Here is a 12786-nt window from a genome sequence, read left to right as displayed (position 1 = left end):
CCAACCAAACAGAGTTCCCCAGGATCTAAACCACCAGCCTGGGAACACATAGGGAGGGACCCATGACACCAGCTATATACCTAGGGGAGGATGGCCTTGTTGGGGCATGGGTCAAAGAAGAGGTCCTTGGTCTCATGAAGGCTGAACAGCAAGCAGGGAGGAATTTGAGGGTGGGGAGGTGGGAGTGGGGAGTAGGTGGGGACACACCCTAATGGAGGCAGGAGGACGGTGGGTGTGATAGGGGGTTCTTGTGTGGTGGGGGAAATGGGGTAAGGGGATAAAATATGAAATGTAATTATAATATCTAATAAAAAAGTTTAAAAAATTAACAAATGAGGCCAGTGGTTACATTCCATTTATTCTCATTCTGTATTACTTGAACGCATAAATAAACTAATATGGTAGAGTAATAATACATATACATACATACACATATTTGTATATATTTGTATACATAAATATGTATGTATAAATACATATGTATTATATATATTATATACGTGTATATATGTATATATAATATTAAATACATATATAGTGAGAGACAGAGACAGAGAGAGACATAGAAAGACAGAGAGAGACAGAGAGAGACAGAGAGAGACAGATAGAGTAGAAAGAGATATATATAACCTATTTTTAAAAATTCATTAATTTTTTTAAAGGGTAGCTCTCACTAAAAATTTTATGGATTAAATATGTTAGTTTTTCTAATAAAAAAGTTCATGTAATTTCTGTCACTTTAATAAACATTGTAGACAGTTACAATTCATGCTACAATTTTTAGATGAAATTTTGAAATTTATATTTAGTGTGATTGTGGCAATTCAGCTATAAAACTTAACTGCATCTAACTGACAAATACTAAACAATTTGAGTTAAATTTTTATTGTGATTCTAAGTCCCTTTTTTCTGTAAAATGAATTAGCAAATACATACAATTAATTATTAAAATATAAATGTACAATATTCATATGGAGTATCAGAGTGAAGATTTTCTTTTAAATAATGCTCATTTACAAAAAGGAAATTATTTGACTTAATTCAATACTTTATTGGCTGGTTCTGCTGGTACTGCCTGTTACAACATTCATAGTCTGTATCTCCCAAATCTTAATGTTGCCAAATAGATTTCTGAAAGACAGCAAATTTTTCATTTGAACCATTTGCCATTGTATGAGTTCTTGATCAACTAGCATGTACTTATATATGACTACTGACTGTGGGAATGCAATCATCATAACATGGTTGAAATAATTGATGGAAAGATGCACATCATTGCTCTTGTTTGACTGAGGAGTTGTTCTTAGTTTTATAGTAGATGTAAACCGTGATGGCTCTCATATGAAGTAATCTGCAAAATAAATTTCAACTCTTTACTTTTCTAGAAATTAGAATAACTTCCTCATTATTTCTTCTTTATGATAATGGGCAAAATTACCACAAGAAGTGCAGATGGAATTGTGTGGAAGGATATCACAGAAATAAAGTGAGAAAAAATGTAAACCTATTTTTTTAACATCTTACCTTGGGAAGTTCAGTCTCCAGCAAAGTCTGTGATTCTTAGGGCAAAGTATCCTCCATTTGCTTTTCAGTTAAAACAAATAAACAAAACATAAAGTCACACAGAATATTAGATTTGTGAATATTTGGAAATAACCCAGATTTTTCAAACCATGGTTGTAATATAGTAAAAAATGGTTCAATTTAGAAATTTAGTAGGCAGCAAAAGGAAATGGAAATGTAAAAGTGACAGATTTTTATAATGATTCATTATTTGTAAGGTGGGCATTTGCTGTACATTAAACTCATTTATTCAGCAAGGTCAATGTCAAGAGGACATATTTCATGATTGCAAGTATAGAAAAACGTTTGTAAAACAGGACTCCTATATATTTAGAAAAAATCTTCTATAAATATATTAAATCACTTGAGACTGAGTGTTTTTCTTACATATACAAAAAAAATATTATCAGGGAACATACAACCTACAACTTACAAAGAAATCATAAGTATGTCTTAGAGTGGGAAAGATACAAGATTAAATCATGCTGGTTTTCTGGTAAAGCCACATTCTGTTTTTAGCAAGACCTACCTATATTATCTGTATTTCATCGTTTATTTTATTTTAAAATCATTACACTTATGACTTTAGGCCAATATCAAGGAACTCTGTTTTAGACAACAATCTATCACAGTAAAGAGAGAATTGAAGAGAAAATACCCAGTTTTAACATGATGCACTCTGGGGAAATGGGTATTTTCAGTGCTCCTGTTAACTCATGCTGAATGAGAGTTTTGCTAAAGATTTCAACATATTATTAGTGAACTATACGTGATTTCTAACCAACAGCAACTGTTTAAGCCTTAATAAAATCAAGAAATGTGTCAGGTGTCAGAAATCTGTAGGGCATGAAGGTACCACATTAAATATATCCAGTAGTCTTTTCAATGTTTCCATAATCATACAAAACTATACCAAACACTTTACTCTGTCATGTTAATGTTAATACAATCACTCATAAACAACTCACCTGTAATAAAAATTTTATGATGAAGAAAATGAATGCAAACACAATGCTCCCAAGAAGGATAAACTCAAGGTTCATGGCAGCTCACTGTAATCTATGTAAATTTAAAATCTGGGAAGAGAAATTAGATCAATCAAACTGGAACAGTCTTTTGTAATCTCTTTTCTCTACGCTGCCGGATGATAACTGGTATGAGCTGCTTGCTGCCTGGCCTTATATACTACTAGTGAGGTCATAACATACCATTGTATACACAAGTATGACCTCATAATTGCACTAAGATAAACTGATAGGATAATCCTGGTCCACAAGAAGGCAGATGAGCCCTGGTTATAAACTTAAACAATGTAGGACAGGTTCAATATGATGGAAAGAGAAAAAAGCATTATGGGATACCATGTGTAAGATGCTTAAAGTTGCACAAATCATAAACACATTGATTAAATGTGTAATATGTAATTACTAAACCCCTTTTGCTCTTTCAATATTCTTTCCATTTCTGCAATACCCAACATTCATTTGAAGACACAGACAAACATGCACACACACGCACACACGCACACACACACACACACACACACACACACATACACACACACACATTTATCTATATACAAACACCACACACACAGAGACACATACACAAACACATTTGGAGCTGCAGTTATTGTTATACTCGTAGTATTATAGTTAGTTATAGCTATAGCTATAGTTATAGTTGTTATAGTTATAGTTTAGTTATAGTTATAGTTATAGTTATAGTTATAGTTATAGTTATAGTTATAGTTATAGTTAGTTATAGTTATAGTTATAGTTATAGTTATAGTTATAGTTATAGTTATATTTTTAAAGTTATAGTCAGGTGCATTTGTTTCCAAGAATCAGTGTTAGTGATTTTTGGGTCTGGAGAAAATGATGAATGGATCAGTATAAATTCAGCTTGACATATAAGGAGGCAAGTACAAGCTAACAAGTGACTTACTCACTGTTGAAATGACCCTGTGCTCAGGGGCAGCTTTCATGTTTTCTCTATGTCTCCTTGAGTTCAAATTATTCTTTTAGGGGTTACAGTAATCGTTCTCATACATAATCAAATACAGTATTTTTCTTCTAATCCTTTGTTTTCCCAAGGAACATTCAGGCATGTTGATCACCAAGAAAAACATGCAGAAAAACAAAGTTACAGCTGAGTGCCCTACAAAACTAAAAACCTGTATTTACAGCATTTACATGAAAAGAGAAATGTGGTAAAGAGGTTAGGTAAATTAATGAGAAATTTGCTTGTTTATTTTTTTAAAAAATATCCTCCAATTTATTGACTTCATCTGAATATCTATTTCTATTGCTCTTTTCTAACACTTTTTCTATGCAACATGCAGTATTATTTACTTTTGCAGTTTTTCCAGGGCTATGACAAAATGTCTAATTCTTTTATGTATAAATTATACACTAGCTCTGGTCTGAGGCCTGCAGGTGAGTGCACCCTGGATTCTGCCAGACACATTCTGGGGGATCCATAGAACCCATTGCCAGTGCTAGCACGCCCCTTCTTCCGCTCGCCCCTCCTCCAGTCTGAGGCCTGCGGGTGAGTGCACCCCGGATTCCGCCAGACACATTCTGGGGGATCCATAGAACCCATAGCCAGTGCTAGCACGACCCTTCCATTGCTCGCCCCTCCTCTGGTCTGAGGCCTGCAGGTGAGTGTACCCTGGATTCTGCCAGACATATTCTGGGGGATCCATAGAACCCATAGCCAGTGCTAGCATGCCCCTTCTGCTGCTCGCCCCTCCTCCAGTCTGAGGCCTGCGGGTGAGTGCACCCAGGAGTCCAACAGACACATTCTGGGGGATCCATAGAACCAATAGCCAGCACTAGCACGCCCCTTCTGCCGCTCGCCCCTCCTCCAATCTGAGGCCTGCGGGTGAGTGCACCCAGGAGTCCGCCAGACACATTCTGCGGGATACATAGAACACATAGCCAGTTCTAGCACGCCCCTTCCGCCGACGCCCCTCCTCTGGTCTGAGGCCTGCAGGTGAGTGCACCCTGGATTCTGCCAGACACATTCTGGGGGATCCATAGAACCCACAACCAGCTTTAGGTAGGAAAACCCACATACTACCCTGAGCTCATAGCTGGGCGCACTGAGTGCTCAGAATCCAGCAGATACCCCTCCCTGTCCCCCGACCCTGCGCACCTGCCGGCTAGCACCCCCCTTCTGCCCATCTCCTGGGTCTGAATCCTGGACCAGACTTCTACCAGGTCTGCAGTTGTGTGGACCCTGGATACCACCTGAGACATACTGGAAGGTCCACTCAACCCAGAGCCACAGAGGAACAACTGAACTCAGAGTGTCAGACAACATATCCTGAGATATCCAAGAGGAGACACTGCACCCAGAACAGCAGACATCTAGCTGGACTGCTAACTTGGAGGCACCATATCCTAAGGCATCCTAGAGATACCACTGTAATCAGGGCAGCTGGAAAAAATCACAGAGACATCTGGACTCCTAGAAGACCAAACATAAGTGAGACAACTGGAAAGGCAGGCTTCAATCAGAGACAGAAGTACAGGTAGCACTAGAATTAACCAGATGGCAAAAGGCCGGTGCAAGAACGTAAGCAACAGAAACCAAAGTTACATGGCATCATCAGAACCCAGTTCACCCATCATAGCAAGCCCTGAACACCCCATCACACCAGAAAAGCAGGATTCAGAATTAAAATCACTTCTCATGATGATGATAGAGGACTTTAAGAAAGACATAAATAACACTCTCAAAGAACAGATAGAAACCCTGAGAGAGGAAACACAAAAATTTCTTAAGGAATTGCAAGAAAATGCAATCAAACGGGAGAAGGAATTAAACAAAACCATGCAGGATCTAAAAATGGAAGTAGAAACAATAAAGAAATCACAAAGGGAGAACACCCTGGAGATAGAAAACTTAAAAAAATGATCAGAAGTCATAGACACAAGTATTACCAACAGAATACAAGAGATGGAAGAGAGAATCTCATGTGCAGAAGATACCATGGAAAACATTGACACAACTGTCAAAGAAAATGCAAAATACAAAAAGTTACTAACCCAAAATATACAAGAAATCCAAGACACAATGAGAAGGCCAAACCTAAGGATAGTAGGAATAGATGAGGGGGAAGACTCCCAACTTAAAGGACCAGTAAATATCCTCAACAAAATTATAGAGGAAAATTTCCCTAACCTAAAGAAAGAGATGTCCATAAACATAAAAGAAGCCTACAGAACTCCAAATAGTTTAGACCAGAAAAGAAATACTTCCTGCAACATAATAGTCAAAACATCAAATGTACAAAACAAACAAAAAATACTAAAAGCAGTAAGGGAAAAAGGCAAAGTAACATATAAAGGCAGACCTATAAGAATTATACCAGACTTCTCACCAGAGACCATAAAAGCCAGAAGATCCTGGACCGATATCATACAGACCCTAAAAGAACATAAATGTCAGCCCATACTACTCAGCATATACTCAGCAAAAGTGTCAATCATTATTGATGGAGAAACCAAAATATTCCATGACAAATCCAAATTTACACAGTATCTCAAAACAAACCCAACACTTAAAAGGATAATTGGTGGAAAACTCCATCACAAGGAGGGAAACTACAACCTAGAAAAAGCAGGAAAGTAATCTTCCAAAAACCATAAAAGAAGGTAGCTACACAAACATATCTCCACTGCCAATAACAAAAATAACAGGAAACAACACTTATTTTTCCTTAATATCTCTTAATATCAGTGGACTCAATTCTCCAGTAAAAAGACATAGACTATCAGATTATATACGTAAACAGGACCCAACATTTTGCTGCATTCAGGAAACGCACCTCTGTGAAAAGGACAGACACCACCTCAGAGTAAAAGGTTGGAAAACAATCTGCCAAGCAAATGGTCCCAAGAAACAAACTGCAGTAGCGATTCTAATATCAAATAAAATCAGTTTTCAACCAGAAGTAATCAAAAAGGTTAAAGAAGGACACTTCATATTCATGAAAGGAAAAATGTACCAAGAAGAACTTGCAATTCTCAACATCTATGACCCAAATGTAAGGGCACCCACATATATAAAAGACACTTTACTAAAACTTAAAGCATACATTGCACCCTACACAATAATAGTGGGAGATTTCAACACCCCACTCTCAGCTATGGACCGATCATGGAAACAGAAACTAAATCGAGACACAATGAAACTAACAGAAGTTATGAACCAATTGGACTTAACTGACATCTATAGAACATTTCATCCTAAAACAAAAGAATATACCTTCTTCTCAGCACCTCATGGTACCTTCTCAAAAATAGACCATATAATTGGTCACAAAACAGGCCTCAACAGATACAAAAAGATTGAAATAATCCCCAGTACCTTATCAGACCACCATGGATTAAGACTTGCCTTTGACATGGACAAAAACAACAGAAAACTGAGATACACTTGGCAACTGAACAATACTCTACTCAATGATGACTTGGTCAAGGAAGAAATTAAGAAAGAAATTAAAGACTTTTTAGATTTAAATGAAAATGAGGACACATCATATCAAAACATGTGGGACTCATTGAAAGCAGTACTAAAAGGAAAAATCATAGCTCTAAGTCCTCACAAAAAGAAAGTGGAAAGAGCATACATTAACAACTTGACAGCAAACCTGAAAGCATTAGAACAAAAAGAAGCTAGTATACCCAAAAGGAGTAGAAGGCAGGAAATAATCAAACTCAGGGCTGAAACCAACCAACTCGAAACAAAAAGAACTATACAAAATATCAACAAAACCAGGACCTGGTTCTTTGAGAAAATCAACAAGATAGACAAACCCTTAGCCAGACTAACCAAAGGGCACAGAGACAGCATTCAAATTAATAAAATCAGAACTGAAAAGGGAGACATAACAACAGAAAGAGAGGAAATTAAAAAAATTATCAGATCCTACTACAAAGGCCTATACTCAACAAAATTGGAAAATCTGGAGGAAATGGACAATTTTCTAGATAGATACCAAGTACAAAAGTTAAACGAGGAGCAGATAAACCACCTAAACAGTCCCATAATACCTAAAGAAATAGACACACAAAAAGATAAAATCACAAAATGATACTGTCAGTATACAGAAAACCTACATAATATGACAAATTTTGTTTGGGCAGATGAAGATACAACATAATATTATATAGTTTTTTTCATTAAGCCTTGTTTTTATCTTAACAATATACCTATGTTTTTGACCCATTTCAATGACCTTACTGTAAAATCATTTCACTTATGACTTTAAACCAAGAAAATGGAACTTACATTTAGACAGACAACTGTCACAGAAAATACAGAAGACGGGGAAAGTATCCCATATTTATGACAGAATAGCAATGTCCTTCTCATTGTTCATTAACCATTCCATGACCTTAGAAGCAAATATCCATCAACTTATTGAGTTATGGCAATGTTACTGAAGTCACCTATATACAGCTAACCAAAACTATTATTTGTGGTATAAAAAATGAATACAAACATAATGCTTCCAAAGAGGTTGATCATGGTCACTCACTATCATCTACTTGGGTTTAAAAGCTCACAAGAGCAGCAGAATGCAGCAAACAGGAATAGTCTTGTGCAGGAGTGGTTTGTTCTTCTCTCTCTGATGATAAAAAATGGAGCTGCTTTTGTCCTTAATACTGCTGATGAATTTGTAAATTATTATTCTCTACAGAAGCAAGAACTGATTAAACAGGGTCTTTTTCAGAATCATCCTGGTCCACTGGATGCTCCTTCAAACATTTCGTTCTGAAGGCAGCTACCTCTAATCTCTCCAGTAGTTGAATTTAGCCAATATTACTTAACAAATATATTTAATCTAGAATCAAGGTTTGCACGACAAAAAACTTTTAAATGTGAGAATTCAGGAATAAGCCTCAGCCTTCTTATTGGTATAGGATTTACAATTACAATTCATAGCAGTATACCAAACCTCATAAAATTCTCCTTTTTGTCAAAACAAAAAAAATTTGTCTTAATAATAATAATAATAATAATAATAATAATAATAGAAACAGCATTATCTTAGAAAAATTAAAACTAATGTCTATATTCTAAAATAAATTTATATTTAAAAATACAATAAGGAAATTTGTGACAGATTTGTGAGAATGTGCTGCCCCCTTCCAAGAGACAGTATAGCCTACCTGTCTCACACTAAGTCTCTCATAACTAGGAATACAACATACCGAAGTCCTAGGAAGACTATCATAAACAAGAAAACAACTAATTTTTTCCCAAACGGTTTGCCATCACAAGAAACACAGATTCATAACACTGGTCCAGAAATCAAAGTCAAACTTATCTGCAAAGAGGTCTGCCTTAACTGGGTCAGAATGATACAGAAATATAAGAGATCCACTGCAACAAGGGAAATATCGGAGGCCTGGACTAACATGTGAGAGCACTGCTTGCCTTCAGGAGGCCTGATCTGACCTAGGTCACAGACCTCAACCTGCCTGAAGGAAAATCTGCTCCAGTTATAAACCATACCAGAAAGCCATGAATAAAACTAAGTGAAAAAAGGAAAGTACAAGAACAACAACAGCAGCACAGCAAGAAAAGAGAAATCAATATAATTTTTGAAACATCAGAACCCTGTATTATTACCACATTCATTAATGGATCTTCTAAAATACCCAAAGAGCAAGATTCAGAAAAAAAATAAAAAATACTATGGCGTGATTATACTAGATGTCTTTATAAATTACTTCTTTAAAAAAAACACAAGAAAATACAGTCATATATGTGAAGGAAATTAACAAAATTTTCAAGACCAAAAATAGTATTAGAATATATAAATCCCAAATAGAAGGAATCCTTGAGACAGATAACCTAGAAAAGTGATTAGGAAATAAAGATGTAAGAATCACTAACAGAGCACAAGATATGGAAGAGAGAATCAGAGGTACAAAATGTCTCAAAGAATATATTGACACATCCATCAAAGAAAAAAACTGCATAAAAAAGAAACTAACCAAAACATTCAGAAAAAATGGGAATAGAAGGAAAACAAACAAAATACTCTAAGACTAATAATAATAGACGAGGATGAAAATTCCCAGTTCAAATGGATAACAACATCTTCAATGAAAAAGAAAAATGTCTTTAACCTAAAGTAAGCGATGGTCATACATGTAAGATAAGCCTACAGAATATAAAATAAATCATACCTGAAAAATAAGATTTTATTCAACAACACCAACACCACCACCACGAACAACAATAACAAAACACTATATGGAGAGAGGAATTAAAGAATATTAAAATATGTACAGGAGATAAGGCCTAGTAACACCTAAAGGCAGATATATCATAATTATACCAACTTTCTCAAGAGAGAAGCAAAAAAACAGAAGTTCTTCGACAGATGTTATACAGAAGCTATGGGGCCACAGAGGACATTCTATGCTTCTGTATGCAGAAGATGATATATACCTAATTATACCTAAGTGACACTAAAATATGTACCAGGCAACTTTTCAGCAAAGTGGTTGTATATATTAACTCAAACTAAAAAGAGCTTTCATTTATACAAATGCTAACTGTATGAAAGTTTTATGCTCAATTACCAACAAATAACAAATGGGACCTCATTAAACTGAAAAACCAATAGTGCAGAAACGGAGCTTACAGATTAGGGAAAGATCTTCACTATCTATACATCCAATAGTGGGTTAATATCCAAAATATATAAAGAACTCAAGAAGTTAGAGTAACATAAAAAATAAACAAACAACCCACCCCCAAAAAACCAAATAACTCAATTTTTAAAAAGCTTTAGTGATAAACAGAGAATTCTCAACAGAAAAATTTCAAATGATCATGAAACTATTTATGAAAGTTTCAAAATTATTACACACCAAAAAAAGTATCAATCAAGGCAACCTTAAGATTTCACATTACTCTACTCAGAATGGCAAAAATCAAAACCATGACTGACAGCACATTCTGGTGTGGATGTGTAGAAAGAAGAAACCTTCTTCATTGCAGGTATAATTGAAAACTGGTTAAAACAGTAAGGATGGTGTAACCCCACATTTCAGAGGGAATATATTATCATGGGTAGCAGAGAGAGAGGGGGATCTTAGTGGGAGAAAAAAGCAAAAGAAAAATGTAGCACAACATCAGGTATGTGAGAGAAAGAGAGAAACCCAGAACACCTGGAAAATGAATAAAGGTATAAATCTGTAGGTGTGGAGTGCAGATGGAACCACTAGAATGTCCTAAAGATCTGTGATGTGAGAGGATGCCAGGATTCAGTCCTAAAAACCTTAGAGGAGATCCTCAAGGTGGAGAGTTGAGAACTGAATATACGGCTTCAAGTGAAGAAATGGGATCACCCAATATCTTCAAAAATATTGACTCATAATTGTTCCTGTCTAAAAGAAAAGCCCTGGGATCAATCCAATGGGTGAGAAACAAACCTGGACTCCATCACTAATATGATATTGTGCTTGTAGACTAAAAACAAGACGGTGGTCCTCTGGAAAATTCTTCCAGCATGTGACTGGGATATATTCAGATAAGTATAGCCAGCAATTGGATTGAGTTTGATGACCTCTTTAGATGAAGAAGAAGAGTGAAGGGAACTAAGAAGATGAAAACCCCATAGGGATGACAATAGTATAACCTAACAAGGAGCTCCCAGAGAATATGCTATCAATGAATATTCATGGGCTGTGTTGTTTTGCACGTATGTACCCAATCCTGTTTTGTCTGGCCTTAGTGGAGTCCATGCACCTAATTCAGTTGAGATTTGATGCAGCAAAAAAAGGGAATGATGGGAAAGACTGGTGAGGGTGGATGGGAGTGAAACAGCCTCAAAACACAGAGGACCCTAAACTCCAAACAGTTCTAACATGCCCTGAAATGTAGGTGCGTAAGCAGCACCACCACCCAACCTTGGAGTAATCTGTGACCAACTGGGACCCACAAACTTTCTATAGACTACTGGCACAGGACCCTTCCTATCTGTGCCTCTACCTGGACTAGCCCTAAGGCTCCAGCTTTGTACCCAACCCCCCAAAACTCGGAGCAGGCTGGACTCTCAAAAGCTCTAACACATAAGAACATAGAATAATTGTATCACAGGATCTCAGGAACTTGGGCACACCAGGATTTCAGAAGGTCAGAAGTAGCCTGACTCCCAGGAGCAATTGCAACTAGTGGCTCAGAATCACAGGATCACAGGATCACAGAAACAGCTGGACTCAGAAGAGTTCTGACACAAGCAAGATAACAGGACAGACTGGCTCCGGTTAGGGATAGTGAGTGAAGATAGCACTAGAAATAACCAGATGGCGAAAGGCAAGTGCAAGAACATAAGTAATAGAAACCAAGGTGACTTGGCATTATGCGAACCTAGTTCTCCAATAATAGAAAGTCCTGAACACTCCATGACACCAGAAACAAAAGATTCAGATTTAAAATTATTTTACATGATGATGATAGAAGACATAAAGTAGGACACAAATAAGTACCTCAAAGAAATACAGGAGACCACATGAAAACATGTAGAAGCCCTTAAAGATGAACGAAAAAATCCCTTAGAGAATTAGAAGAAAGTACAACCAAACAGGTGAATGAATTGAACAAAATGGTATAGAACATAAAAACTGAAATAGAAACAATAAATCACAAAGGGAGACTACCCAGAAGATACAAAGCCCAGGAAAGAGATCAAAAGTCATGGATGCAAGCATCAACAACAAAATACAAGAGATAGAAAAGAGAATCTCAGGTGCAGAAGATACCATAAAAAACATTGACACAACTGTCAAAGAAAATACAAAATGCAAAAAACTTTTAACCCAAAACATCCAAAAAATTTAGGACACAATGAAATACCAAACCTAAGGTTAACCAGAATAGAAGAAAGTGAAGATTCCCTATTTAAAGGGGCAGTAAATATCTTCAACAAAATTTTAGAAGTAAAACTTTTTTGTCTTAAAAAAGAAATGCCTATGAACATACAAGAAGCCTACAGAATGCCAAATAGACCAGATCAAAATAGAAATTCACCCCAACACATAATAATAAAACACCAAATGCACAAAACAAAGAAAAATTGTTAAAAGCAGTAAAGAGAAAATTCAAGTAACATATAAAAGTAGACCTATCAGAATTACACAAGACTTCTCACAGGAAAGACAATAAAAGCCAGAAGATTCTGCTCAGATT

The 12786-nt window shown here is 36.2% G+C and overlaps 1 long non-coding RNA gene across 1 annotated transcript; it reads right to left on the bottom strand.

Annotated features, from left to right (window-relative positions):
- Nucleotides 1-1098: 1098 nt before the first annotated feature.
- On the bottom strand, nucleotides 1099-2658 carry LOC143433940 (uncharacterized). Its single transcript, XR_013070052.1, has 3 exons — nucleotides 2532-2658; nucleotides 1525-1584; nucleotides 1099-1351 (listed from the first exon to the last, which is right to left on the bottom strand). It is a non-coding gene; the product is annotated as an uncharacterized LOC143433940 (long non-coding RNA).
- Between the last annotated feature and the right edge of the window lie 10128 nt (nucleotides 2659-12786).

This window comes from Arvicanthis niloticus, assembly GCF_011762505.2.
Source record: "Arvicanthis niloticus isolate mArvNil1 chromosome Y unlocalized genomic scaffold, mArvNil1.pat.X SUPER_Y_unloc_1, whole genome shotgun sequence".
Classification (NCBI taxonomy): Eukaryota; Metazoa; Chordata; class Mammalia; order Rodentia; family Muridae; genus Arvicanthis; species Arvicanthis niloticus.
The sequence above is the reverse complement of the archived record's forward strand: the minus strand, read 5'-3'. Positions and strand labels throughout refer to the sequence as shown.